Source organism: Hibiscus syriacus, unplaced genomic scaffold (genome assembly GCF_006381635.1).
Source record: "Hibiscus syriacus cultivar Baekdansim isolate YM2019G1 unplaced genomic scaffold, ASM638163v2 tig00112528_pilon, whole genome shotgun sequence".
NCBI classification, from domain to species: domain Eukaryota; kingdom Viridiplantae; phylum Streptophyta; class Magnoliopsida; order Malvales; family Malvaceae; genus Hibiscus; species Hibiscus syriacus.
Window position 1 is genome coordinate 25,302 of NW_024063356.1, and position 26,067 is coordinate 51,368.

Genomic DNA, 26,067 nt, shown 5'->3' on the forward strand with positions numbered 1-26,067 from the left:
GTGGTGAGGTAGCGGCTCTACGTGAGATGGTAGCATCGTTGCAGAATGAAGTTCATACTCTACGCAACGAGGTAAGTTTAAGATTTTTCATATATTTAACTTGATTTACTCGTAATTTCACTTAGATTAACCATTTCACTTAGATTGCTTAGTAAATTCATTCGGTTGCTGCCAATACTGCTAAACAGTTCTAAAATAACCCTGTGAAGTTAGTATTTGCCTTTGTTTTGTCTTTTGGTTGAAGTAATGCAATCCATTCAAGTTTCAATTTGCAGAAGAAGAATAGTCGTAACACGAAACTTAAAATCACAACGCGAAAAATGACTATCGCAACGCGAAAATGACTATCGCAACGCGAATTTGACTATCGCAACGGGATAATCACAATGCGAAATAAAAATCGCAACGCGAAACCAAAATCGCAACGCGAAACTAAAATTGTGTTGCGATTTTCATTTTCGCATTGCGATTATCCCGTTGCGATAGTCAAATTCGCGTTGCGATAGTCATTTTCGCATTGCGATTTTAAGTTTCGTGTTGCAATTTTAAGTTTCAGAAACTATTCTTCTTCTGCAAATTGAAACTTGAATGGATTGCATTACTTCAACCAAAAGACAAAGACAAATATTAACTTCACAGTGTTACAAATTTAAGTTTCAAGAATAAACTACTACTCTTTATGTTGTCCTTGAACATGCACTAAACCTATATGTTGTTCTTTTAAATGTTTATATAAGTGCTTACTTCTGGAATGTTATCTGATGCATTTTGTGAACTATGATAGAATAATGACTTGGGTGAATACTATGCAAGTTTGAAACATATTTGTCTTTGTTTTCACTGTTTAATATCATGTCTGTTTATTTACTGATTTATGTATTAATTTATTTTTAACAGCCCGATAAGGTGGATGCTTTACGTCGGGTTTTTCTTACACGACGGGGTTCATGCATCAGACGGCGTGCACGTGCCATTATGTCTCTGTTCACCCCAATAGTGCAAAGACTCCATAAAAAGAAGCCCGACTCACCTGTCATCGTTCAAGAGGCCTCTCCTATCGTTCAAGAGGCCCCTATCATCCCTCAAGAGTCCCCTCCCATCGTTCAAGAGGCGCCTGTCATCATTGAAGAGGTCCCTCCCACCATTCAAGAGCCCGATTCACACGGCATAATATGTCTAATTATTGAGAAACCCTCTCACGTGCCAGACATGATGGATGACTGTTGGCTTTCGTATGAGTTACCGACCAGTACCATTCCGGCAGATGAAGTGGAGAGGAGAAAACTACCGAAAATTATTCTGGATAATACCCTTTGGGCTAAGACCGTAGTTGATTTTTATCTACATGAGCGGAGCCAGGGGTGTTACGCTGACATATACAAACTCAACGATGATATACATTTGTTGATTGATCGGTCTTGGTGGGGTGTGTTATTAGGGGTTGAAGACAAAGGCTATTTCGATGGGGGGTAAGTCTTATATTTTTTTTTATTTCATTTTGATTAATTTTTTTTAAAATTATGTAATTCACTAATATATGTCTTTTTTTTTTGTAAAATAACATATTGATGTATGGGTGTCACGTCTTCTAATGATAAGGAAAATGAGGAAAAATAAAAAAAAAATATGCGATATACAATTATGCCGACTTCTTTTCACGTAATTCACTTGAAGAATCAACGACAGGAATCATATGTGTTGGCTAATGGACAAGCTAAACTTTATCTTGTATGGTGGGAGGTCGATAAGGTTAGTATTTATTTTTTAAATATTTTAAAGGTGTTCATAAATAAGTGCGCAATTGAATTATTACTTATGATTGCAGGTGTTTATCCCTGTTTTGAAACGTACTCATTGGCTTCTCGTCAAGCTTCAGCTCCCATCCCTGAAGACAATAGTATATGACAGCATGATAAATTACATATCATTGTCTGATTTGAGAGATATTATTAAGGGATGGAGCTCTCATTTGGCTAAATTCTTGGATGCGATTAATTATTGGACTTATTCTGGAAACAAGAAGCCAAAAAAGTTCAATGTTACAGTTATCAGAGACGAGACCGTGCCACAACAAACAAATGAAGCCAGAGGGGATTGTGGTCCTCTCGTATGCATGTGCTTGGAGCGTTTGACGACAGGAAGTACACAGTTTCTACCTCTCACCGATAGAGATAGAGGTGTAGTAGGCTTGTGGTTTCGACATTTTATGGCTAGAGCGATATATGCGAGATGCTGCCTACCTGCATCCGCGTTATGAAAGTGTCCATAAACAATTTGTAAGTCAAATGCAAGTGTTGTTAAGTACCTAGAATTCAATAATAATTTGCTGTTTGTTGGTCTTAGATGTGTAGAAAGTGTTGTTTGAGCAAATGTTTGGTTTCTGCAGGTTAATCCTGAAGTGAGCTGCGTGAAATTGATGTATGGGTGCATAAACAACTGTCTGGGTAAACTTTTTTTGATTGTTTAATTGATTTGTAAAAGTTGATTTGTAAAAGTTGATTTGTTTAATTGATGTGTAAATAATTCTTATTTGTGCTTGTTTAATTGATTGAAATGTAAAAGTTGATTTGTTGATTTCAATCTGCATCATATTGAAGATAAAAGACCTGTTGAAGGTACACTTTCGCAACGCTAAACTCAAAATCGCAATACGAAAGTCAAAATCGCAATGCGATAGCCAAAATCGCAACGCGAAAGTTAATTCGCGTTGCGATAGTCTAATACGCTTTACGATTTTCTCGTTGCGATAGTCAAATTTGCGTTGCAATTTTTGCGTTGTGATAGTCAAATTCGCATTGCGATAGTCAAATTCGTGTTGCGATTTTCTCGTTGCGATAGTCAAATTCGCGTTGCGATAGTCAAATTTACGTTGCGATAGTCAAATTTGCGTTGCGATAGTCAAATTCGCGTTGCGATATTCAAATGAATATGTAATAAGTGATAACAACTGAACAGATCATAGTAATGTTCAAACTCAAGTTACTAATACATGCCTAACTGAAAATGTTAAAAGTTTACACATAAAATACACATAATAGTCAAATTTGCGTTGCGATATTCAAATGAATGTGTAATAAGTGATAACAACTGAACAGATCATAGCAATGTTCAAACTCAAGTTACTAATACATGCCTAACTGAAAATGTTAAAAGTTTACACATAAAATACACATAATACAACGTTTGCATTTAAAAATCACCTAAGTTAATAGTCCCAAAAGGTGAAGCCGGTTGTGATTGGGATTTTGATTTTGATTGCGATTTTGATTGCCTTTTTCTTGACACCATATGAGCTTTGGATTTTGATGAGGATCCATATTTTGGTAGAGGAAAAGATAATTGTGATGACACTGGTGATCCACATGTCAACCTTGTATGACCACTTTCCTTGCACCGACTACATGTCGATATCTTCTTCTCTTCACCCTTAGACGGTATACGATCGTGACTTTTTGGTTGGCCAGGTAGCCTTCTGTCCATGGCTGGTGGCAAAACTGTTTGTAAGTCATCTGGTATGTCCCACTCAGAAGGATGTGGAATAGGGTAGATAATCTCGGCATAAGTCTGTCGATATACTTCTGTAGTGTACCAATCCATAGCGTATGCACTTGAATCATCTTGGTTTAGATGAAGAGCATATAAAATGGCCACACGGATAACCAGATGTTTTCCATTTCATACAACTACACGTCTTTTCATTTAGATCGACAAGCCCATTTAAGTTATTATTCAGTACTTCAAACAAAGTGTTTGAACATGGTTCAACTCTCCATGACGTTGACTTCACAACACGTTTCGTTATCTTTTTTTCAGTCTATGGTGTAACACGATGTTCCAATGTTCCTGTAAATTTAAATAAATAATACTTAGTAAAATATATGATAAGTTACAAATTTAAAGAAATAATACCTGCATGGTTTCTTTTCTTGTTATACCACTGTTGAATAGAGGCTCGAAAAAACTCCATTAACATAGTAATGGTAATTTCTGAGAATGATGACTTAGAGCATTGATTGATTCTGCACTATTAGACGTCATGAAACCATATCTTGCTCCAAGTTGATGTACTCTTGACCATCTTTCAAACCCGACATCTTCTAGTGTTTGAGCACACTGAGGCAAAACACGTCTTAAACAATTTATATGCTTATTAAAATCCACTTCCCGATAAGCTTTTACAGCCTTCCAGTATGTCCATTTGTGATTTTTTATACCAGCAGACTTTGATTTTAGATTTCTATACAAATGAACACCACAAAGTCCATGAAAAGCATCTGGGAAACACCTTCTAACAACGTTGTCAATTGATTTTGCCCTATCGGATATGATTGTCAGATTGCTAATAGGACCTATGTAATCCCTAAGATGCCCCATAAACCATGTCCATGAATCAGAGGTTTCAGATTTGCCAACCCCGTAAGCTATTGGCAGTATCCCATTGTTAGCATCCATGGCTACTGCTAATAAGTTTACTCCAAGGTATCGACCTTTTAAATGTGCTCCGTCAACTATAATAACTGGGCGCATGCAAGTAATAAACGAACGAATCTACAAAATCATATACACAAGAAATATAATCATTTAAATGTGAAATACATGTAACTAACAAAAATGAGTCAACAAAATTATATTGATTTACTAACCGCAGCACCAATGGCGATAAATAGCAACTCAAAGCGTCCATCTCTATCTGTTTTGATATGAGTTACCGACCCAGGATTTTTCAGCTTTAAATTGTGACAATAAGCCGGCAGTTGGGCAAACGATGCTTCTGGCGACCCCCTCAACAATTCCAAGGCATAACATTTGGCTCTCCAAGCTTGAGAATATGAGATACTAATCTTGAACCGAGCATTCATGTCAGTCATAATTTCATGTCCCCGATATACCCTGCCATTCAAAAACATTAACTCAGCCAGAAAACCACCCAACACCTTTTTGTTTTCCTGTCTATGGTGAGGAAAAACTTGGGTTCTTAAACATGTATGTTTATCAATAAAAGTCCTAACTTGAAACATTTCGCAATCTTTTATCCTCTTTGCAATCATAGGCCACGTACAGTTTTTGTCAATCATACACCTTGTTTCGAAACGATCTTTGCTTGATTTGTTAACTTTTAGTTGATAGCCATTTTCCACACATTTCATATACAAAGCTATCTTCAAGTCTTCCTTTGTATCAAAACAATCATCTTTCTTGATACGAATAATTTTTGTGTAACAATCAACTGCTATCTTTACCAACTCTTCTTCTGGTATCTGAAGTAATTCTGGCATATTCCAGTTATACTCCCATGGCATTTTCTTCGGGGATTTCTTCTTCTTCTTTTTCTTCTTCAGGGTTATATGAATTACAGAATGGATGTTCAACATGTTCATTCATAGTCGTAACTTCCTCCTCATTATCATCAACAACATCTTCCTCGGCAGCGGCTGTTTCATCATCAAAATTTGGGTATTGACCAATATCAAAATTATTACACGCAGGGTCTGTTTCTTCTTCTGAAACATCATCAAAATCTGAGTATTGACCAAGATCAAAGTTCGGGTATTGACCAAGATCAAATTTCGAATACTGACTAGTACTCATAATTTTTTCTGTTGGCTCATCATCGTCTAACTGGTCAATACGAAAACCGAAATTTGGTGCTGAAAGTTGATTGGGATTTAGATTAGGGAAAGGTTGTGGGTTTTGAGATTGTGTTTGGTATTGGAAATGTGGTGAAACAAAATTTGCTTGGTGATAAAATTGTGGTGGAACCATTAAATTTTGAGCACCATAAACTGGGGTTGAAAAACTTAGTTGATTACTACCCGCTACTGACCCAACTTCACTACTTCTAGGTTCAACAACATACAATGTAACATCATCTTGCGAAACACTAATGTAAGCAATGAATCGTTCAACATCTTCATTGTCGGTTAACAAATAAACTTTACCTTTTCTCTGATAAGATAGCATAAATCCACTTAAGGGCTCTAAATTCAATTTATTTGCAACACGTAACATTAGAGTTTCATAAGTTAACTTTTTTAATGACAGTTTTAGTTGAAGATTCATGGGTAAAGGTATATATTGTAAAACACCATGAACATTTTCCCATGACCCTCCAAAACACAAATCTATACAAACATGATCAACATTAGATGATTTCATTATTGTAAATTAATTTACTAAACAAACGAGCTGCGAAACTAAAACCTGTTGCCGGATGGGGAAGGATGTCGTTGGATATAGGAACGAATGTCGCCGGAGAGAGTGATAGATGGAGATGAAATGAGTTGCGATTTAGGGATTTAGGTTATGAGTTGCTGCTGCTGCGTAGTTATATACCCAAAACATTTGTGTTGCGAAACTAAAACATGTTGCAAATTTGAAATTTAGCGTTGCGACAGTCAGAATCGCGTTGCGTTAGTCAGAATCGCGTTGCGATTTATATATTCGCATTACGATTTTTTAAAATCGCAACGCAAATTTGGAAAATCGCAATGCGATAGTCAAAACCACGTTGCAAATCTGGAAATTGATCTGTGATACTGGAGATCGCGTTGCGATTTTATTGGTCATTTTGGCATATCGAAAAAAAGTTGGTCAAAATCATATATTATAAGAAATTTTCGGTCACTGAGGTTCTTTTCTCTTTTTCTCTCCATCTAAGCTTCCCGAAGGCTGAGCCGCGGAGAGTTTCCCTCTTCCTTCTTTTGCTCTCGGCCGTGTTGCCATTGCCATTGCCATTGCCATTGCCAAATTATTAACTTCACATTCACGACAAAACCCCCAAATAAAAATAAAAAAAAAAAAAAAAATAAAATAAAAATAAAAATAAAAATAATTCGTTTTCTTCTCTTCCCAAACCCTAAATTTACCCGATCAATTCTCGTATCTTTTTCGTTTGTTTATTCATGGTTATCCCCAGTTTTCCTCACTTTTGATATCCCAAAATATTTCCCACCCTCTTTCTCCCTCTCCAAATTTTATGCCATGGATCATCGACAGCATGATCTTTCATCAATTCTAACTCAGAAACCTTCGGATCCCTACGATCTCATAAATCGTTCCTCGGTATGGCTCGAAATCCGTCTCTTCTACTTTCGGATCGCGCCGTGTGTTGTCGACAGCGTCCCCGACCACCTCACCCTCTTCCACCTCCGACGCGAGATCGGTGTCTCTCTCGAAATTAATGGCTCTCGTGTCCCGGCCTCTGATTCCGCCGTCCTTACCCTTAGTCGCGTTCGTCTCAACCGGGAAGCATCCGAGGTCACTTACTTGAGCACCGATAGCGTCCGCGTCACGGGCGGGTTCGAATTCGAGGCGTACGAGGATGAAAAGAAGGTGCTGTTGTGTGGATCGTTGGGAAGGATGGAAGGAGAGTGGAGCATGGACTGTTACCTGGCGGCAGTTGCTACGGAGCCTGGGAATTCGTCTTTTTTTCAGCCCAAGATGGGTGTTTCTGCTCCGGGGATTGAAGTTTATATCGCGGGCTGTTGTGCTGGTACGCCTGTGATATTGACCAAGAATATACTTGTGAGCCCTAAGAAGAAAGGCGTGCACAGGCTTAAATGGACGTTGGATGCAATTCCTGAGGACGAGGAGCACGGGAAAGGGGATGATAAGGGTGGCAATGGGCTGAATAGACAGCGGAAATTGAAGGTAAATTATATTTGGTTATAATGCCAAAGTTTTAAAATTTGATTGCTACTCATAATTTAGATGTAGATTCAAGCGTGGTAGAAGAATATTGGCATTGCGTGAGAAGTGTTGATTGTTTAAAAAATGTTACTTCTGGTCTTAGCATACAAAGATCATCTATTGGTTATAATTCGATTTGGTGAAATGCCATGTTTGTGTTGTCTATATATGATGGAAAGACCATCTTCATTCCATATGGTAGGCACCAGGTATATATGTATGCAGATACTTGTAGGGGTGTAACTATGCTCTACCTGTTTCCCGATAAGGGGTTTCTGTTTTCTTTGCTGTTGTTATGATGATTGGATCCTTCTTTTGCAACTCCAAGCACTTGGGGCCTTTTATCAGAGTATTTTGGGTAATGCCAGATGTTTTGAGTTCAAATTTTAGGGTGAAAATATGATCTTGTCGAGTTCTGCAGGAATACTTTCTTCTGATTTCTGTACTTCCCCATCCAAATTTGTTTCCTGGACTCACTTTCAGGGTGAAAATATGAATTTGTCAAGTTCTGATGGCATAAGAACTGTTACCTGTCACGACGACACAGCTCTGTAAATGACAATGGGAATAATGAAATGTGGTTGTTTAGTGTATTCAGGAAAATTTGCATAAGCTTCTATTTTTTTTTCTTGCAAGTCAATTTGTTTATAATTGGATGTCTTGTTATCACCTTTTTTTTTTACTAAAATGTAGAATAATCATTGTGGTCATGTTACAGGTTATAGATGCTGAAGTTGAAAACTATGATTCTGATGGGAAAATTGGGCATAGTTACTATGCTGAAGAAATGTATGCTGGTGAGGACGGCCAACTTTCATGGTTTAATGCTGGTGTTAGAGTTGGAGTTGGAATTGGCCTCGGAGTGTGCCTTGGAGTTGGAGTCGGAGTTGGACTTCTAATGCGATCATATCAAGCAACTACCCGGAATATCAGGAGGAGGTTTTTCTAAGTCGGAATATCTGGAGAAGGATATATTCCAGGATTTTGATAGCAGTCTGGAAGATATCAAGTTTGCAGGCCTGAAACTAAAGAAAAACTCCACGATGGCAACTCAAAACTTATAAATGTGAGGTACTGATGGGTTCTGGTAAAGTGGTGGAACTTATTTGCTTAGCTTGTTTCAGATATGAAATTGCTCGAGAATCTGCTAACAGCTATGGTATATATACCTAGACTATGGATTGTAAATGTGTTTTTTTAAGTATACCTTGAGCTTGCTGATGTTTATGGACTTGTTCAGCAGTTGGTTTGGTGTGAGGCTTTCAATTGTCATCCGCGAAATGCGTATCTAGGTTATCTATATCCTGTAGAAATTTTGATTTGGAAGGTCTGTGGGGAGATCATATGCTTGTTGTCATTGTAGGTAATATAAAAGGTCTACGTTTTGTATAAAACTTTCAGCAATTCTTGGATTCAATTTATGAGTTGCTAGCGTGTGAGCTGTCTGCTGCTTTCTGAAAAGTAAATAAATGTACAATTTTTAGCTCATTGATCATGATAATCAGGTAATTGTTGGCTGGAACGTATGGTGAGTTCTTCGAGACATGTTTGCTTCAATAAATTGGGGATATTTGCTACTAATTCCTACTTTTTCTTGTTAAATCCTTCCCAAGCACCATTACAAACAATAACATATCTACCTGTCTTCTGCTCTATGAGGTGATCAAACAAATCTACAATTTAATTTTTGCATTATGGAGCTGAGTAGCTTAATTACTGCACAATCTTAACTTCGGTTTTGGTTCCTCTACTATGTCAAATATGGGTCTTAGTCGTAATTTGATATTTATATTTTTGTAATATCAACTAAGCTACTAGTGTTAACTATTTGGACAATTATCAAATTAATAATATTAAAGAAGTAGAGGATTACTTGAAAAAAAGGAAATAGAGGATTTAATTGTGTTAAATTGAAGTGTATGGACTAAATTCCAAATTTGAACATAATATTAAGTATTTCTTTTTAGCTTTAACGCACAAATTTAACTATCGAACTATATAATTTTTCTTTGATACTTCAATATTTTTTTTGCCCCAATCTAATATTTTTTTATTAATCTAAAGTGATTACAAGTGTTAGTATATGTCCTAAAGATTTTCAACAATTTGATAATGAAAGCTCATCACCTTTGCAGTTTTTTATGCTTGAACCTGAAACTTTTAAAAATAACAATCATTTCTTTAACCACTGAGGTAGTTTAGTTTGTATTCTCAGTTTAACATCTCTCGTCTTATTTTGTTAACTAATTCACTTTTATAACGTTAAATACATAATACAAGATATATCTTAAAACCTGTCACATTTTATTTTGTTAAATAAATATATCTAAAATATTAAAAGAATAAAAATGACATTGGCTTTGATAATTATTGATTGGTTTTGATAAAAAAAAATATCTATATTAGTTGTCGTCGATAAATAGTTGATCAATACTGTTTGAGGTTGATCAAATTTTAAATTTGGATTTAAAAAAAAAATTAATTTATATTTTAAAATGTACTTCAATTTTGTTTCAAATAGATTTAAACAAGTATTGTAAGTTTGTAACACTCCAGGCAAGGGGGAAAAACATCAAATATGAAAACTGATACGTTTGAAGGATGAAATTATGCATTGACTCTTTGTATTAAAGAGGAAAGATTATTCGAATGAAGAAAACAAAGTGGAGAAGCAGGAATGGTTCTGGAAAGGGGTTCAGAGACCCCAAGGACGAACACAAGATGCAGAGGACTCTGTTGTAAAATATAAACAGGGCTTTCCCAAGAAAGATGAGGGAAATCGGGTTCCAAACATAGTACTCCACCAAGGGAGATGAGTAAATGTAATGTCACAATTCATAGCCCAGCCCTGCCCCTGCCCCTGCCCCTGCCGCCTGCCTTCAATTCAAATAGATGAATGAAATTAAGAGATATAGAGAGAGAGAGTCATACTCCCAACATCCCCAAAATCACAATAGGATGGACATCACCTCCTCCGCTACGACGCCGTCCGTGCTCAGATCCACTTCCGGAATGCGTCACCGCGACAACCCCGCGCCTCTCCCTCTGGTCGTTTCCCTCAACTGCGTCGAAGATTGCACCCTCGAACAAGAATCCTTAGACGGCGTCGCTCTGGTCCACCACGTTTCTCTCAGCAGCTTAGGCGATGGCAGGATCGAGGCCGCCTCCGCCGTTCTCCTCCATTCCCTCTCCTACCTCCCTCGAGCTGTTCAGCGTCGCCTCAGCCCTTACCAGCTCATCCTCTGCCTCGGCTCCTCTGACCGCGCCGTCGACTCCGCCTTAGCCGCTGACCTCGGCCTACGCGTCGTCCATGTTGATGTCTCTCGAGCTGAGGAGATCGCGGACACTGTCATGGCGCTGTTTCTGGGCTTGCTCCGTCGCACGCACTTGCTCTCTCGCCACGCTCTCTCGGCTTCCGGTTGGCTTGGATCAGTTCAGCCGCTTTGTCGGGGAATGAGGAGGTGCCGAGGACTAGTGTTGGGAATTGTTGGTAGATCTGCTTCGGCCCGATCTCTGGCGTCCAGAAGCTTAGCCTTCAAAATGAGTGTGCTTTATTATGATATTGTGGAGGTAAAACATAGGCTGATTTCCTGTATTTATGGTCCATTAGCTGAGTTTCTACTGCACTCTACCACTTAGCTTTCTTTAATTCTGTTACATTGCTACTTAAAACTTACCAAGCACTAATAATAACTTACTCTCTTTCTACTTTGGGTTGAAACTTTTTGATAACTGTTCCAGAATTTGTAATTGGAGTACATCTCAAAATGAACACTGTCGCAAATAGCATAAGCAATTTTTTATTGAACTGTGAAAGAGTGAAGCTCAGTTTAGCGGCATTGCCAATTCCTGTCGGCATTTTGAACTGGATGTAAAGATCTTAAAGGTGTATTCTCTTCTAACATGTTATTCAGTTGTATCTTATTAGGTAAACTGAAAGCAGATAATGGATCTATTGCAAACCGAGCTTCATTAATGTTTTTAGTGGTATATATGCTTGTCTTATGTTGTGTACGAGGTCTGTTAATTCAAAGGCACACCTTTTGGATTTTATTAGTTAGCAATTTATCTTTTTGCCTAACATTTTGTAAGATTGATTTTCCATCTGAATAAAAGTTCCTCTGAATATTGTTTTCACAGGAGAACGGAAAAGTAAGCAGGCATTCTGTAACATTCCCACCAGCTGTCCGTAGAATGGATACGCTTAATGATTTACTAGCTGCAAGTGACCTTATATCGCTGCATTGCACTTTAACAAATGAAACCATTCAGATTATCAATGCGGAATGTTTGCAGCATATAAAACCTGGTACATTTGGTTACATTTTCTGTTTTAAAAATTTATTATTCCTTCTCTTTTCTTTTGTATGAATTCGTTTTTTTTGGGATACTTGCCTTTAGGGGCTTTTCTTGTGAATACTGGTAGCAGTCAGCTCTTGGATGATTGTGCATTGAAGCAGCTTCTGATTGATGGCACTTTAGCTGGTTGTGCCCTGGATGGAGCTGAAGGCCCACAGTGGATGGAAGCTTGGGTATGATAATTGATTAAATGTCTTATGCTATGAATTCAGGTTTTTCTGTGCTATGCTGTTTACATAGGAAGGTAGTGGTTACTTAAAAATGTGTCCCTAGACCGAATTGGTTTCTGTTCTTTGGAACAGTGAAACGCTATCTGGGCTTGTAGTCAGGTTACAAGGTCAGCCCTCTAATTGAGATCATCTTTACAATAGATTCTTGTTTCTGTTCTGATATATACCCGATTTGTTCCATTTTCTATAACCTGTCATTTAAGTAGACTTCTTTTCCAGTACATGCAAATTTGAAGCATGTAGTTGGTTACAGTTATATTACAATTGGTTGGAAAGGGCATTAGATAGGGAGTGGAAGTGTGGGGAGTGATAGAGAATGCTCAGGTAAATCTTTTATAATTCCGCTTCTGTTTCTCTCCTTCACCATCTTCATCTAAGATAAAACAGTTGTGATTGTAAGAGTTGATTTCAACTGTGTTGAGGAAGTATATTTTAATTTTATATCACATAACTAAGATTACAGAAGATGTAATCAATCAAATTATCTTACCATCTCTACTTCAGGTGAAGGAGATGCCCAATGTATTGATACTTCCTCGAAGTGCTGATTATAGTGAAGAAGTGTGGATGGAGATAAGAGAGAAGGCTATCTCTATGCTGCAAACATTCTTTTGTGATGGGGTTATACCAAAGGATGCTATTTCTGACGAGGACGAGGAAGAGGAAGAAAGTGAAATAGTTGATGAAAAAGGACAGTTTAGCATACAAGAGAAAGAAAGTGCTTTGCAGGGATCTAGTGGTGAGCAATTGATTGATGATACTCAACGAAGTCCTGAAAGTTCCCTTAAAAAGGATACCAAAAAATCTAAGGATTATCCTAATCAAAACCAGTGTTCTGTCATGTCTTCTGGTACTGCAACTAAATCAGATCCAAAACGCAGCGGATTAGGTAAAAAAGCAAAAAAGAGGCATGCCCATCAAACTACCCTACAAAAATCAGATGAGCCCTTAATATTAGAGAGAGAAAGTACTTCACAAAGAGAAGATGACACTGCTATGAGTGGCACAGATCAAGCATTAAGTTCTGGTTCTCGCTCTCCTGGAGACTTGAGAAGTAGGAAAACACCTAAAGAATTACCGCAAGGGTCAACTTCTGACCACCTTCTTAAAACTAGCAAGAACCTAAGTGGGCAGTCTGGTGATATGCTAAAGGAGGGATATGTTATAGCTATGCACGCAAGAGATCGTCCTGCACTCCACCTGTCCAGGCAAAGAGTTAAAGGTGGTGGTTGGTTCCTAGATACCATGTCAAATGTAACCAAAAGAGATACTGCAGCACAGTTCCTTGTTGTCTATAGAAACAAGGTTTGTTGAGATGAATTTATCATTTTTCCAGTTGATCCGTACTGTCATCATTGCCTTGACTTCAAATTATTTTGGTGGGCTTTGTTTTTGTTAATTAACTATAGTTCTTGGCTTTTGGTAACTCTAGCTTAAAGTTTTATACAATTTTTCCAGGACACTATTGGTCTGCGTTCTTTTGCTGCTGGTGGGAAGTTGCTGCAGGTAAACTTTACATCTTACAAATTTAGGGAGCGCATTTCTAAGCTTGACTTTACTAAAAATCTTGTTCTATCTTTTGATCGATTCTTAGCTCAAAAACCTAAGCGAATTGGTTTTACCTTGTCATGAGAATAATGCAATTACTGTGACATTATCAGATAAGGTGACGGCTTTATTTTTGGTCCCAAAAGAGCATACTTGTTTTTTCTGTTGCAGTTCCCTTTAAATACAAAGCTGTGAGATCAAAATCCACATCTTACATGAAGTAAATAGACGTTTCAAAAGGGAAAAAAATAGATAGATTCAGTAGCAATGTATCTCAAAGAATGTTGCGTCTTTGAGATGGTTAATAAGTATGCTACCTGAGGCAGTTGTGTAGTGAGAACTCTTTATTCTTGTTTTCTAATCCATTCAAGTTTTTGCTTTTGATAAAGTCAGATTTTAATGTTCCATATTCTGATGCCAGATCAATAGAAGAATGGAATTCGTCTTTGCTAGTCACAGCTTTGATGTTTGGGAGAGTTAGACGGTGCAAGGTCCTTTAGAGGAATGTAGGCTGGTCAATTGCAGAAATCCTTCAGTAAGTTTGTATCATTTCTGTAATCCTCAATCACTGGGCCGTCAGCTATGAATTAGCCTCCCGGGTATTTAGTTTTAATATGTACTCTCTCTCACATTGTCTTTCCATAGATTGTTCTCCGTGTTATCTAGCTTTCATTCTGATTTGGTTCCACCACTTAAAATGGCAGGCAGTTTTGGATGCGCGCATAGAGATTCTGGCAGCTGTGGGGGAGGATGATGGGGTAACTCGGTGGCTGGATTAGGGTGTGTCAACAGATTTAGGGGGCTAACTTTTCTAATGCCCACTTTCTGATCATCTTCTTTTCTTCTTGTTTTGCTTTATCTTCCGAGTTTGTATTCCCCACAGATTCCCCAGAACGGTCTGTAAAGCTTTCTTTACTAATTTATTTCTTCTATATTTTATCCTATTTATTTGTTTTCGGGTGGGGGAAGCATCATCAGCATTGAAAACCTTATTTATTTGGTGCAAATATAAAACTAAAACCCAAGAGGAATAGAGCAGAAGAAAAAGAGAGCAGCATATGACTCCAAACATTCCATTACCAGCATATGGTATTTGTTCCCTTTTCTCTAAATTAATCAAGTCTTATCCCGTGCTGCATATCATTCCCTAAATTTTGTTTTTCTTTTTAGTTCTTACCCTAATTTTGTTTCAGCTGGAACCAAGCGGCCGTACTTGAAAAGGTTCTATCGCAGATAAAATTGTGAGGCTTGGTTCAATCATTTAGTTTGCTAAGAACTTGCTAAGAATAATAATATACCAGAAAGAGAGAAAACAAAAGGAACTGTAGGAATTATAGAGATAATTTATTACCATTCCTTTAGTTAAGGGATTTTGTAAATAGATTTTTATAATTTCTTATTTTAAGGGATCATATCCTAAGATTAGTATTTTTTCTTTCTTAGAGTTTTCTACTTTAGAGAGATAATTTGTATATAAATACGTAATTTGTCCTATTGAAAAGAATAAGAAAATACAGAGAATTACTCTAATTTCTACATGGTATCAGATTATGTTACGATTTCTTTCCAACCTAGACGATGTCTACCACTTCTTCTCCTACTCCAGAGATCATTTCGAATCCAGAAAATTTTTCTAGTTCTATTGCTCAATCAGAAGGTAATCTGGTTATGAAAGAACCAGAAGATAACCCTTATGCTACAGTTTGTTTCTCCTCCCAGTTGACTCCTAATCGGATCCTCGATTCTGGTGCTACGGATAATATGACTGGTAATAAAGATTTGTTTTGCAATTTTTTTCCAAACTTTGGTAAAGTTGTCAAAACGGCTGATGGTTCATTGTGCAAAATAGAAGGACATAACACTGTTATTATCAATGAACAGATTGTACTTAAAAATGTCTTTTTTTTTTATCAAATCTGGCTTGCAATCTCGTTTCAGTTAGTAAACTTTCCGACTTGCACTGCTATGCAATTTTTACTGATATTGATTGTATTTTCCAGGCACTGAACTTGAAAAAAAATTATTGGTAAGGCCAGCTTGCAGAATGGTCTCTATATTCTTCATACCTCTACTAAAATCGAAATCTCGAAATTTTTCACCGCTTTAGAAAAAATTGATAATGTTATGTTAAGACACTATGTTAAAAACATTTTGATGTTTCGATATAAAAAATTAAGTTAAATGAATTTTAAGATTTTACAAAAGGTTTTCTAAAGTATATTCGATATAATTATTCGAATATCAAAATATTACTCCAAGTCTTTCAAAGTTCATTTTAATCTTTACTAAAGTGTAAAAATATGTTAAACAAATTTACAAAGTATTTCGAGCCTTAATCGAATCAAAATCATTTCTTAATTAAAATCAAACCAAAATGGGCAGATTGCCCATAGGGTACCGAATCCCCCCCAAGAGGGTACCGATTCCCCCCCAAGAGGGAACCGATTCCCCCCTGTTCAACGGTCGAAATATTTGAATTTTACACTGCAGGAACTGATTCCATATGAGAGGGTATCGATCTCCAAGTAGTTTTATTAATTGTTTTCACACTTAAACGGCTCCATTAACTCCACTAATCATCCCCAACGTTCAGAATCAATTGAAGGAGTATTTAAACAAGCTTAGAAGCCATTGATCAACAATAAGAAACAACAATCAACAAAAATCAAGAGAGAATCAAAGAGAAAGCATCAAACCTCAAGTTTGAGCATTTTCAATCCTATTTCATTCAATATTCATTTTTTCTTTCAAGAACACTTATTGTGCTCAATTGTATTATTCTTGAGTGTTCTTTCTTTGTTCTAGAATTGTGCAAACATTTTGCCTTGTAAGGATTTTCTTGTAAGTTTGCAAAATTTGTATTGTTCTCTTTGGGAGAGCGTGTTCTCAAGAATTTGGGGTATAATTCTTGAGGGATTTGTAAGGTTACTCTTTGTACTCAAAAGAAAGAAAAATTAGTGAATTTGTGGAAAATCCTTAGTGTGGATAGTTAAGGTAGTGGACGTAGACTTTGGTTGAGAAAGTCGAACCACTCTAAATCGCTGTGCAAATATTTTCAATTTTCTGCAAAAGCTTCCACCAAAATTTTTATTGCCAATTCACCCCCTCTTAGCCTATTTCATCGATCGATTAACTCAACAATTGACATCAGAGCTTGACTCATTTGAAGGTTTAATCGCCTCTTGAGTAGATCCGGGAAGAGTTACATCGATAATCAAGTCATCAATGGCCTTCACTTCAAACTCCGACTTCAGTCTTGATTTATTACCCGTCAACAAGCCTCATTTCTTCAATGGAGCTAATTATGCTTATTGGAAGAATAAGATGATATATTTCATTCAAGCAAGTGACATGAGAGCATGGAATATTATAGAAGACATATACATCAAACCTTCCAGTGAAGGAGATACAAGAATGTTCCAGCTCAACTCCAAAGCCATCCATATTATCTTTTGTGCTCTTGGACCAGATGAATATGGGAGAGTTTCATCTTGTACAACTGCCAATGAAATATGGGACAAACTACAAGTCACTCATGAAGGCACCGACGAGGTAAAAGAATCTAAAATTAGTCTTCTAACTCATAGTTATGAAAATTTCAAGTTGAAACCGGATGAAGATATCAAAGGTATGACGAATAGATTTTCAACGATTGTCAATGGTCTCAAATCATATGGAGAGATCATTCCAAATGAAAAGTTTTTGAGGAAGTTGGTTTACTCACTTCCAAAATCATGGCAATCAAAGAAGACGACAATTATCGAGGCTAAGAACTTAAAGTCCTTAACCCTTGAAGTACTAATCGACTCACTCCTTACTCATGAAATGATGCTTCAAGATGAGGTAGACCTCGATAAGATTTATGAGACACCAATGGAGAAGGAGAAGAAAAAGAACGTTGGAGTTGCTCTCAAATCCACAAAAGATGAGAGTGATTTGGATGAAGATGACGATGAGGAGGAAATGCCATTATTTGCCAAACGGTTCAGAAAATTGATGAGGCCAAACCGAGGAAGAAAATTCAAACGAAATGAAGGCTTCAAAACTGAACCAAAGGAGAAGGACCCGATCATTTGCTACGAATATAAAAAGCTGGGGCATGTCAAATACGATTGCCCTCAACTGAAGAAAAATGGTCAATCAAAGAAGAAGCACAAGGCTCATGTAGCTACATGGAGCGATGAAGAAGGTTCTGATGAAGAGGAACAAGAAGTAGCAAACTTGTGCTTGATGACATTCGGGGAAAATTCTAAGGTAACCTCTAACTCATTCGATTTGGATGAATTATCTTATGATGAGTTATTAGAGGATTATAATGGGTTAGCTTCGGATTATAAGACTTTATTTTCAAAATACAAAAATGATATTTCAAAATTAAAAAATGAAAATAGTCTTATGTCCAAAACCAACAATGATCTTGAAAGTAAAATCACAAATTTTCAAATCAAACTAGAAGAGTTTGAAAAGAAAATTCTTGATTTGCAAAATTTACTTTCAGAGGTCAATGATGATCATCAAAAGAAAATTGATGATCTTAAAGGTTTTTTTTAAAGTTGGAACAAAACGTTTTGAAAATGGAGAAAATTCAAAATCCAACTTTGTTAGAAAAAGTTTTAAAAACTACAATCATAGAAGTCCCCGAAGAACCTCTAATGGAAAAATTGTTAGAAGTATATGGGTTCCTAAAGAACTCATTACTACTAAAGATAAGGATATCCTACACAAATGGATACCTAAGGGGACTAGGATTTTGGAAACTAATGAATATGAACCAAAAAGAATTTGGGTACCAAAAATCAAAAATTAATCTATGTTTGTAGGAAAAAGAGCATTGCTACAAGGCACGGGAAACAAATTCAAACTCATGGTACCTTGATAGTGGATGCTCAAGACACATGACCGGAGACAAAAGCCGGTTCATAGAGCTCAACGCCAAAAATGGAGGAGAGGTGACTTTTGGTGATAACTCAAAATGTCATATTGAAGGTATAGACATTATAGGTAATACCTCTTCCATACAAATTAAGAATGTTTTATATGTGAATGGATTAAAGCATAATCTATTGAGTATTAGTCAATTGTGTGATAAGGGATTCAATGTCATGTTTGATATTAATGGTTGTAAAGTCATTGACATTGCATCTAATTGGATTATGCTTGTTGGTCATAGAATAGGAAACATTTACATGGTGCATTTAGATTCTATAGATATGACTAATTTATGCCTAGTTGCTAAAGATGAGCATGATAGTTGGTTATGACATAGGAGACTAGGACATGCTAGTATGAGTGTTTTGCAATGACTAATTCAAGGAGACTTAGTTAGAGGGTTGTCAAAGCTAAAATTTGATAATGATAAAATCTATGATGCTTGTGCTAAAGGAAAACAAAAGCGAGTTTCTTTTAAATCCATTAATGACATATCCACTAGTAGAGTATTACAATTGATCCATTTAGATCTCTTTGGGCCATCTAGAACTACTAGCTTGGGTGGAAAACAATATGCATTTGTAGTGGTAGATGACTATTCTAGATATACTTAGGTTCTATTCTTAAATACTAAAGATGAAGCATTAGAAAATTCATCACGTTTTCAAAAGTAATCCAAAACGAAAAATGTTACTCTATAACTAGTGTTAGGAGTGATCATGGAACTGAATTTGAAAATCTTGGATTTACTGAATTTTGCAATTCTAACGGTATTAGCCATAATTTTTCAGCACCTAGAACCCCTCAACAAAATGGAGTTCTTGAGAGGAAAAATCAAACTTTAGTAGAAATGGCTAGAACCATGTTTTGTGAAAACAATTTGCCAAAATATTTTTGGACAGAAGCCACAAATACCGCTTGTTACGTTATTAATCGAGTAATGATTAGGCCTATTTTGAAGAAAACTCCATATGAACTTTTTAAAAATAAAAAGCCTAACATTAGCTATTTTCATCCTTTTGGATGTAAATGTTTTGTTTTAAACAACGGTAAAGACAATCTTGGCAAATTTGATGCTAAAAGTGATGAAGGAATTTTTCTGGGTTATTCCTTAAATTCTAAAGCTTATCGAGTATTTAATAAAAGAACTTTAGTTGTAGAAGAGTCTATACATGTTGTTTTCGATGGTAATCCCCTTCCGAGGAAGGATTCTTGTGTGAATGATGATGTAGGTATTATAAACATAAATGACGTTGTACATGACGTTGAAGAACCATCATCAAAAGAAGAAACGAAAGATGAGGAAACACAAGATCCTCTCGAGAATCCAACTATTGAAGAAAGGGAAGTCTCTTACCCAAGGGAATACAACTATGTCAAGGATGGTGAAATAATAGGTGATCCATCCAAAGGGGTAACAACTCGATCTTCTCTTAGAAATATTTGTAATTATGTGACATTTATCTCATGGATAGAGCCTAAGAATATTAAAGAAGCATTAAATGATGAACATTGGATTATGGCTATGCAAGAAGAGTTAAATCAATTTGAGAGGAGTAAAATATGGACATTAATTGAAAGGCCTAGTAATAAGTCTATTGTAGGTACTAGATGAGTATTTAGAAATAAACTTGATGAAAATGGTAATATAGTGAGAAACAAGGCTATACTTGTTGCTCAAGGGTATAGTCAAGAAGAAGACATAGACTATGATGAAACATACGCTCCCGTAGCTAGGATGGAAGCAATTAGAATGTTACTAGCATTTGCATGTTTCATTGAATTCAAATTATAACAAATGGATGTTAAAAGTGTATTTTTAAATGGTTTTATAAAAGAATAAGTGTATGTGGAACAACCTCTTGGTTTTGAAGATTCAAAATTTTCAAATCATGTTCTTAAATTGACAAAAGCGCTTTATGGTTTAAAACAAGCTCCTAGAGCTTGGTATGAAAGATTGTCAAACTTTTTAATTGAAAAAGGTTTTTCAAAAGGGAAGGTTGACACTACATTGTTTTTAAAGCATAAAGGTACAGATTTATTAGTAGTTCAAATTTATATTGATGATATATAATATTTGGTTCTACTAATGATGTTCTTTGCCAAGAATTTTTTAAGCTAATGCAAAGTGCATTCGAGATGAGCATGATGGGAGAGCTCTCATTTTTCTTGGGACTCCAAATCAAGCAAAGAAAAGATGATATCTTCATCAATCAAGCTAAGTATTTCAAAGATATGCTCAAGAAGTTTGGACTGGAAAACGGGAAGCCTCATGCCACTCCAATGAGCTCATCAACAAAGCTTGACAAAGATGAAGGAGGTAAATGTGTGGATGATAAATTTTATAGGTCTATGATTGGCTCTTTACTTTATCTAACCGCAAGTAGATTGGATATTATGTTTAGTGTTTGCTTATGTTCTAGATTTCAATCATGTCCTAAGGAATCACATTTACTAGCTGTCAAGAGAATCTTTAGATACCTTAAGGACACTCATAGTTTAGGACTTTGGTATCCTAGATACTCTAGCTTTAGCTTTCATACCTTCTCTGATGCGGATTATGGAGGATGCAAATTAGATAGGAAAAGCACCTTCGGTACTTGCCAATTCCTTGGAAATATGCTGATTTCTTGGTTTTCAAAGAAACAAAATTGTGTTGCACTATCTACCACTGAAGCGGAATACATTTCAGGCTGTAGTTGTTGTGCACAAGTTTTATGGATGAAACAACAATATTTTGATTATGGAATTGAAGTAGGTATCATTCCTATCAAGTGTGACAATACTAGTGTTATTTGTCTCACTAAAAATCCCATCCAACACTCTAGAACTAAGCATATTGAAATTAGACATCACTTCATTAGAGAATCCTATCAACTTGTTGATAATTTGCACCAATTAGCGGATATCTTTACAAAACCTTTAGACAAAGAAAGATTTTGGACACTTAGGAGAGAATTAGGTTTAATTGACCGATCTTCAATTAGTGTTTAAATTAATTTTAGCACTTTTAAGAAAAATGTTTATAATAATAATAATTTTGATTGCATTCTTTGCTATTAGTTAGGGGGTGTTTATGATTCTTAGTAAAAATTAATTTTATGTTCAAATGTAGTTTAAAGATAAAATTGATTGATTGAACATGATTAATTTTCAATATATGAGTCGCCAATACCACTAGAGCAAATTAATTTAGCATTCTAACTGTTTAAAATCAGATTTTTAGCATTTTGGTGCAGGAGGAATCGATACCCCCTTAAAGGGGGAACCGATTCCCCCTGGAGGGAATCGATACCCCCCACAGGGTCTGTTATTTTTAACGCCCAAACAACATATTCTCTCAAACCCTCTCTTCTCTTCTTTGCCGCCGTTCACTCTCTCCATCTCCCTAAATCTCTACTTTGCTTCAAAACATCGATTTCTAGTCGGAATCACTTCATATTTTATCTCCTAAACCTGCTAGAATAATTAAAATCGTGCAAACTTCATCCAATCTCACTCAAATCTGAAAATATTCAAGGTATTTTTCTAAAACTTCTATTTTATCAATTTTTTTATTTTAGGAGTAGTTTGAATTAGTTCTAGGTTAAATATTATATCGGACATTGATTGTTTAGTGTTTAAAAACTAGATTTTACAACAAAAATTCATCAAAAACGAACAATTTTTCAAAAATTTCTGTGAATTTTGAAATAAAAAAATATTTATTATTTTCTAGAATTATTGATGTTTTTGATTCAATTATGTTGTCTTTCATGCAAAATATACGGATTAAGACTTTCAAACCTTATTTTTCAATAGTTTTCAAAAACCTTGCACATTAGGATTGTTTTAAAGAACCTTGAAATATTGAGGACTCATTTGAGTTTTGGGATTGATATTTGTTGCATACATGTGTTTTAAAATTGCAGGTTACTATTTCCATTCCGATTATCTTACGTCATGTCTCATAAACGTTCTAGACCTTCCTCTAGTTGATCAAACCAACCTCTTAACTCACCTCTAAATCCTCCTCCTATCCAACAAATTCCTAATCCTAATCCCGATGATCTTCGTGCTTCAATGAACTCGGTCGTAAACAAAATCTTTTCTTTAAGTATTCTCAATACTTTGAGTCTTACAAAATCCGGGAAGAACGAATCCCATCTCTTTAAGTCATGTTAGACATCAATTTTCGACATCTTCCTACCCTACAAGAGTGGAAATTTGATAAACTCTTCGAACTTGAACCAATAGTTTATCATCAACTCGTTCGTATCTTCTACTCTAATGTCGTTTGTGTTCAAAACTGGGCTAAAACCGCAAACATAGGAATACGATCCTATCTTCTAGGACAATTCTTTTACATTGACCCGGATTACATAGCCAACGCATTAGGATTAGATAATGCATGCTTAGACAATGAAAAACAAATGGTAGGTTACGAAGGGATAGTGTGAGTGTTTTAGATCTCCATGACCATTTTCTTCATCTTATGATCTCTTGGTGGTTTCGACCATCCGGAGGCAGATACTACACTCTTCGAGATTTGGATATCTTTTGGCTACATTGCGTCCAAAATAATCTTAAAATAAACCTACCTCAGATCATCTTTGTCAAAATTGTCGTAACCATAAACCTTGTTCCTAATAATAAACTCTATTCATCTCTAATTTACGGTTGTATTCTGAGTAATCTATTTTCTAAAGCTGAGCTTAAGGGGATGCCGCTTTTCCACTCAAAAACCAAATCAATCTCTTTTCTTTAACTAAATCAGGATGGAAGATCAATGAAGAAACGAGTCTATGGGTTCGTATTAATGAGCAACCTCCGGAAGCTGACGAAGCCAACGATTAGTCGGAGCAGCACGAGGAGTAAGCACAACAAGAAGATCAAGTGCCTCCATACTTCTAATCATTTATGGAGAATCTTGATATGAGGTTTATATCCATCGAATCACATCTGACTGCTACCAACGAAATGATGAATCATCGTTTCGACACTTTGGATGAGAGGGTCCATACACTTTCACGTGATATGGCCAACATTTGGACACACTTATCTCCTCCTGATCCACCGATGGACGATTAGGCCCTGTTTTCTTGTTTAGCTTTGACCTTATTGTTTTCAACATTTTGAATGTTTTTGGATTGTTTTACTTTGGTTGTTGGATGTTTGAATTTGTTCGATATTGTTTTTGGATGATTTGAACTTATCTATATATGAGGATTTGCTTAATTTTGTGCATCATTTACATCATGTTAGAAATATGACCAATTTCACCATTTCACATTCGTTATGAATATTGATTATGAAACTAATGGCTAATGTCTTCTCTTGATTGTGATCTTAGCAGCTTAGAGCTTTAAATTTCTAAATCAATTGGCTAATGTTTTTCAAAACTTTGTTTAAAAACGTTTTAAAGTCTTTTTGATTTAACAAAGAGGGGGATAAGTGTAATAGTAAGGGGGAGTAATTTCAAAACTGATTTCAAAATTTATTTTCAATTAGAAAATCTTAAAATTACTAAAATGTTTTGTTATATCAAAAAGGGGGAGATTGTTGAAAACATTTTGATGTTTCGATATAACAAATTAAGTTAAATGAATTTTAAGATTTTACAAAAGGTTTTCTAAAGTATATTCGATATAATTATTCGAATATCAAAATATTACTCCAAATCTTTCAAAGTTCATTTTAATCCTTACTAAAGTGTAAAAATATGTTAAACAAATTTACAAAGTATTTCGAGCCTTAATCGAGTCAAAAATCATTTCTTAATTAAAATCAAACCAAAATGGGCAAATTGCCCAAAGGGAATCGATTCCCCCCCCAAGGGGGTACCGATTCCCCCTTAATGGTTTGGCTCCGAAAAATAACAAAATGCTCGGAGGGAACCGATTCCCCCTGTTCAACGGTCGAAATATTTGAATTTTACATTGCAGGAATCGATTCCCTCATGCTCCAAGCAGTTTTATTAATTGTTTTCACACTTAAACAGCTCCATTGACTCCACTAATCATCCCCAACATTCAGAATAAATTGAAGGAGTATTTAAACAAGCTTAGAAGCCATTCAGAATAAATTGAAGCAGTTTTATTAATTGTTTTCACACTTAAACAGCTCCATTGACTCCACTAATCATCCCCAACATTCAGAATAAATTGAAGGAGTATTTAAACAAGCTTAGAAGCCATTGATAAACAATAAGAAAGAACAATCAACAAGAATCAAGAGAGAATCAAAGAGAAAGCATCAAACCTCAAGTTTGAGCATTTTCAAGCCTATTTCATTCAATATTCATTTTTGCTTTCAAGAAAACTTATTGTGATCAATTATATTATTCTTGAGTGTTCTTTATTTGTTCTAGAATTGTGCAAACATCTTGCCTTGTGAGGATTTTCTTGTAAGTTTGCAAAATTTGTATTGTTCTCTTTGGGAGAGAATATTCTCAAGAATTTGGGGTATAATTCTTGAGGGATTTGTAAGGTTACTCTTTGTCCTCAAAAGAAAGACAAATTAGTGGATTTGTGGAAAATCCTTAGTGTGGATAGCTAAGGTAGTAGACGTAGACTTTGGTTGAGAAAGTTGAACCATTCTAAATCGCTGTGCAAATTTTTTCAATTTTCTGCAAAAACTTCTACCGAAATTTTTATTACCAATTCACCCCCTCTTGGCCTATTCCATCGATCGATTAACTCAACACACTATCGTTTAGGCCATCCTAGTTTCCACTATCTTGCAAAAAAAAATTCCTGCTTTATTCATTCATAAAATGCCAAATTCTTTTTCTTGCAAAGTTTGCTCTCTTGCCAAACATACTAAATCAACTTATTATCCTTTTACATACAAACCTTATCACCCTTTTACTTTGATCCACAGTGATATTTGGGGCCCTTCTCGGGTGAATAATGCTGATAATTGTAAGTGGTTTATCACTTTCATTGATGATCACAATAGGATAACTTGGACTTATTTGCTAAAAGATAAATATGAAACTGCTGGTGTTTTTGCCCAATTTTATAGCATGGTTCTCAATCAATTTGGGTCTAAAATTCAACTATTTAAATCTGATAATGGCAGTAACTTTTTTGCCAAGTCTTTGGGTGTTTTTTTAAGGGAAAATGGCATAGTTCAGCTTAGTTCTTGTGTTGGAACCCCACAGCAAAATGGCATTGCCGAAAGAAAAAAAAAGACACCTTCTTGAAGTTACCCGTTCTCTTCTATTTACCACTAATGTTCCAAAATATTTGTGGGGGAAGCCTTATTAACTTCCACATATTTAATCAATCGAATGCCTAATAAGGTTTTACAATTTCAAACACATCAATCT

At 35.8% G+C, this 26,067-nt stretch overlaps 1 long non-coding RNA gene and 1 pseudogene across 1 annotated transcript; one reads left to right on the top strand and one right to left on the bottom strand.

Moving 5' to 3' along the window:
* Nucleotides 1-6,843: 6,843 nt before the first annotated feature.
* Nucleotides 6,844-14,768, top strand: LOC120181530 (annotated as a pseudogene).
* LOC120181531 lies at nucleotides 8,728-26,018 on the bottom strand. The gene is made up of 3 exons (XR_005521768.1): nucleotides 26,007-26,018; nucleotides 10,654-10,658; nucleotides 8,728-8,863 (listed from the first exon to the last, which is right to left on the bottom strand). It is a non-coding gene; the product is annotated as an uncharacterized LOC120181531 (long non-coding RNA).
* Between the last annotated feature and the right edge of the window lie 49 nt (nucleotides 26,019-26,067).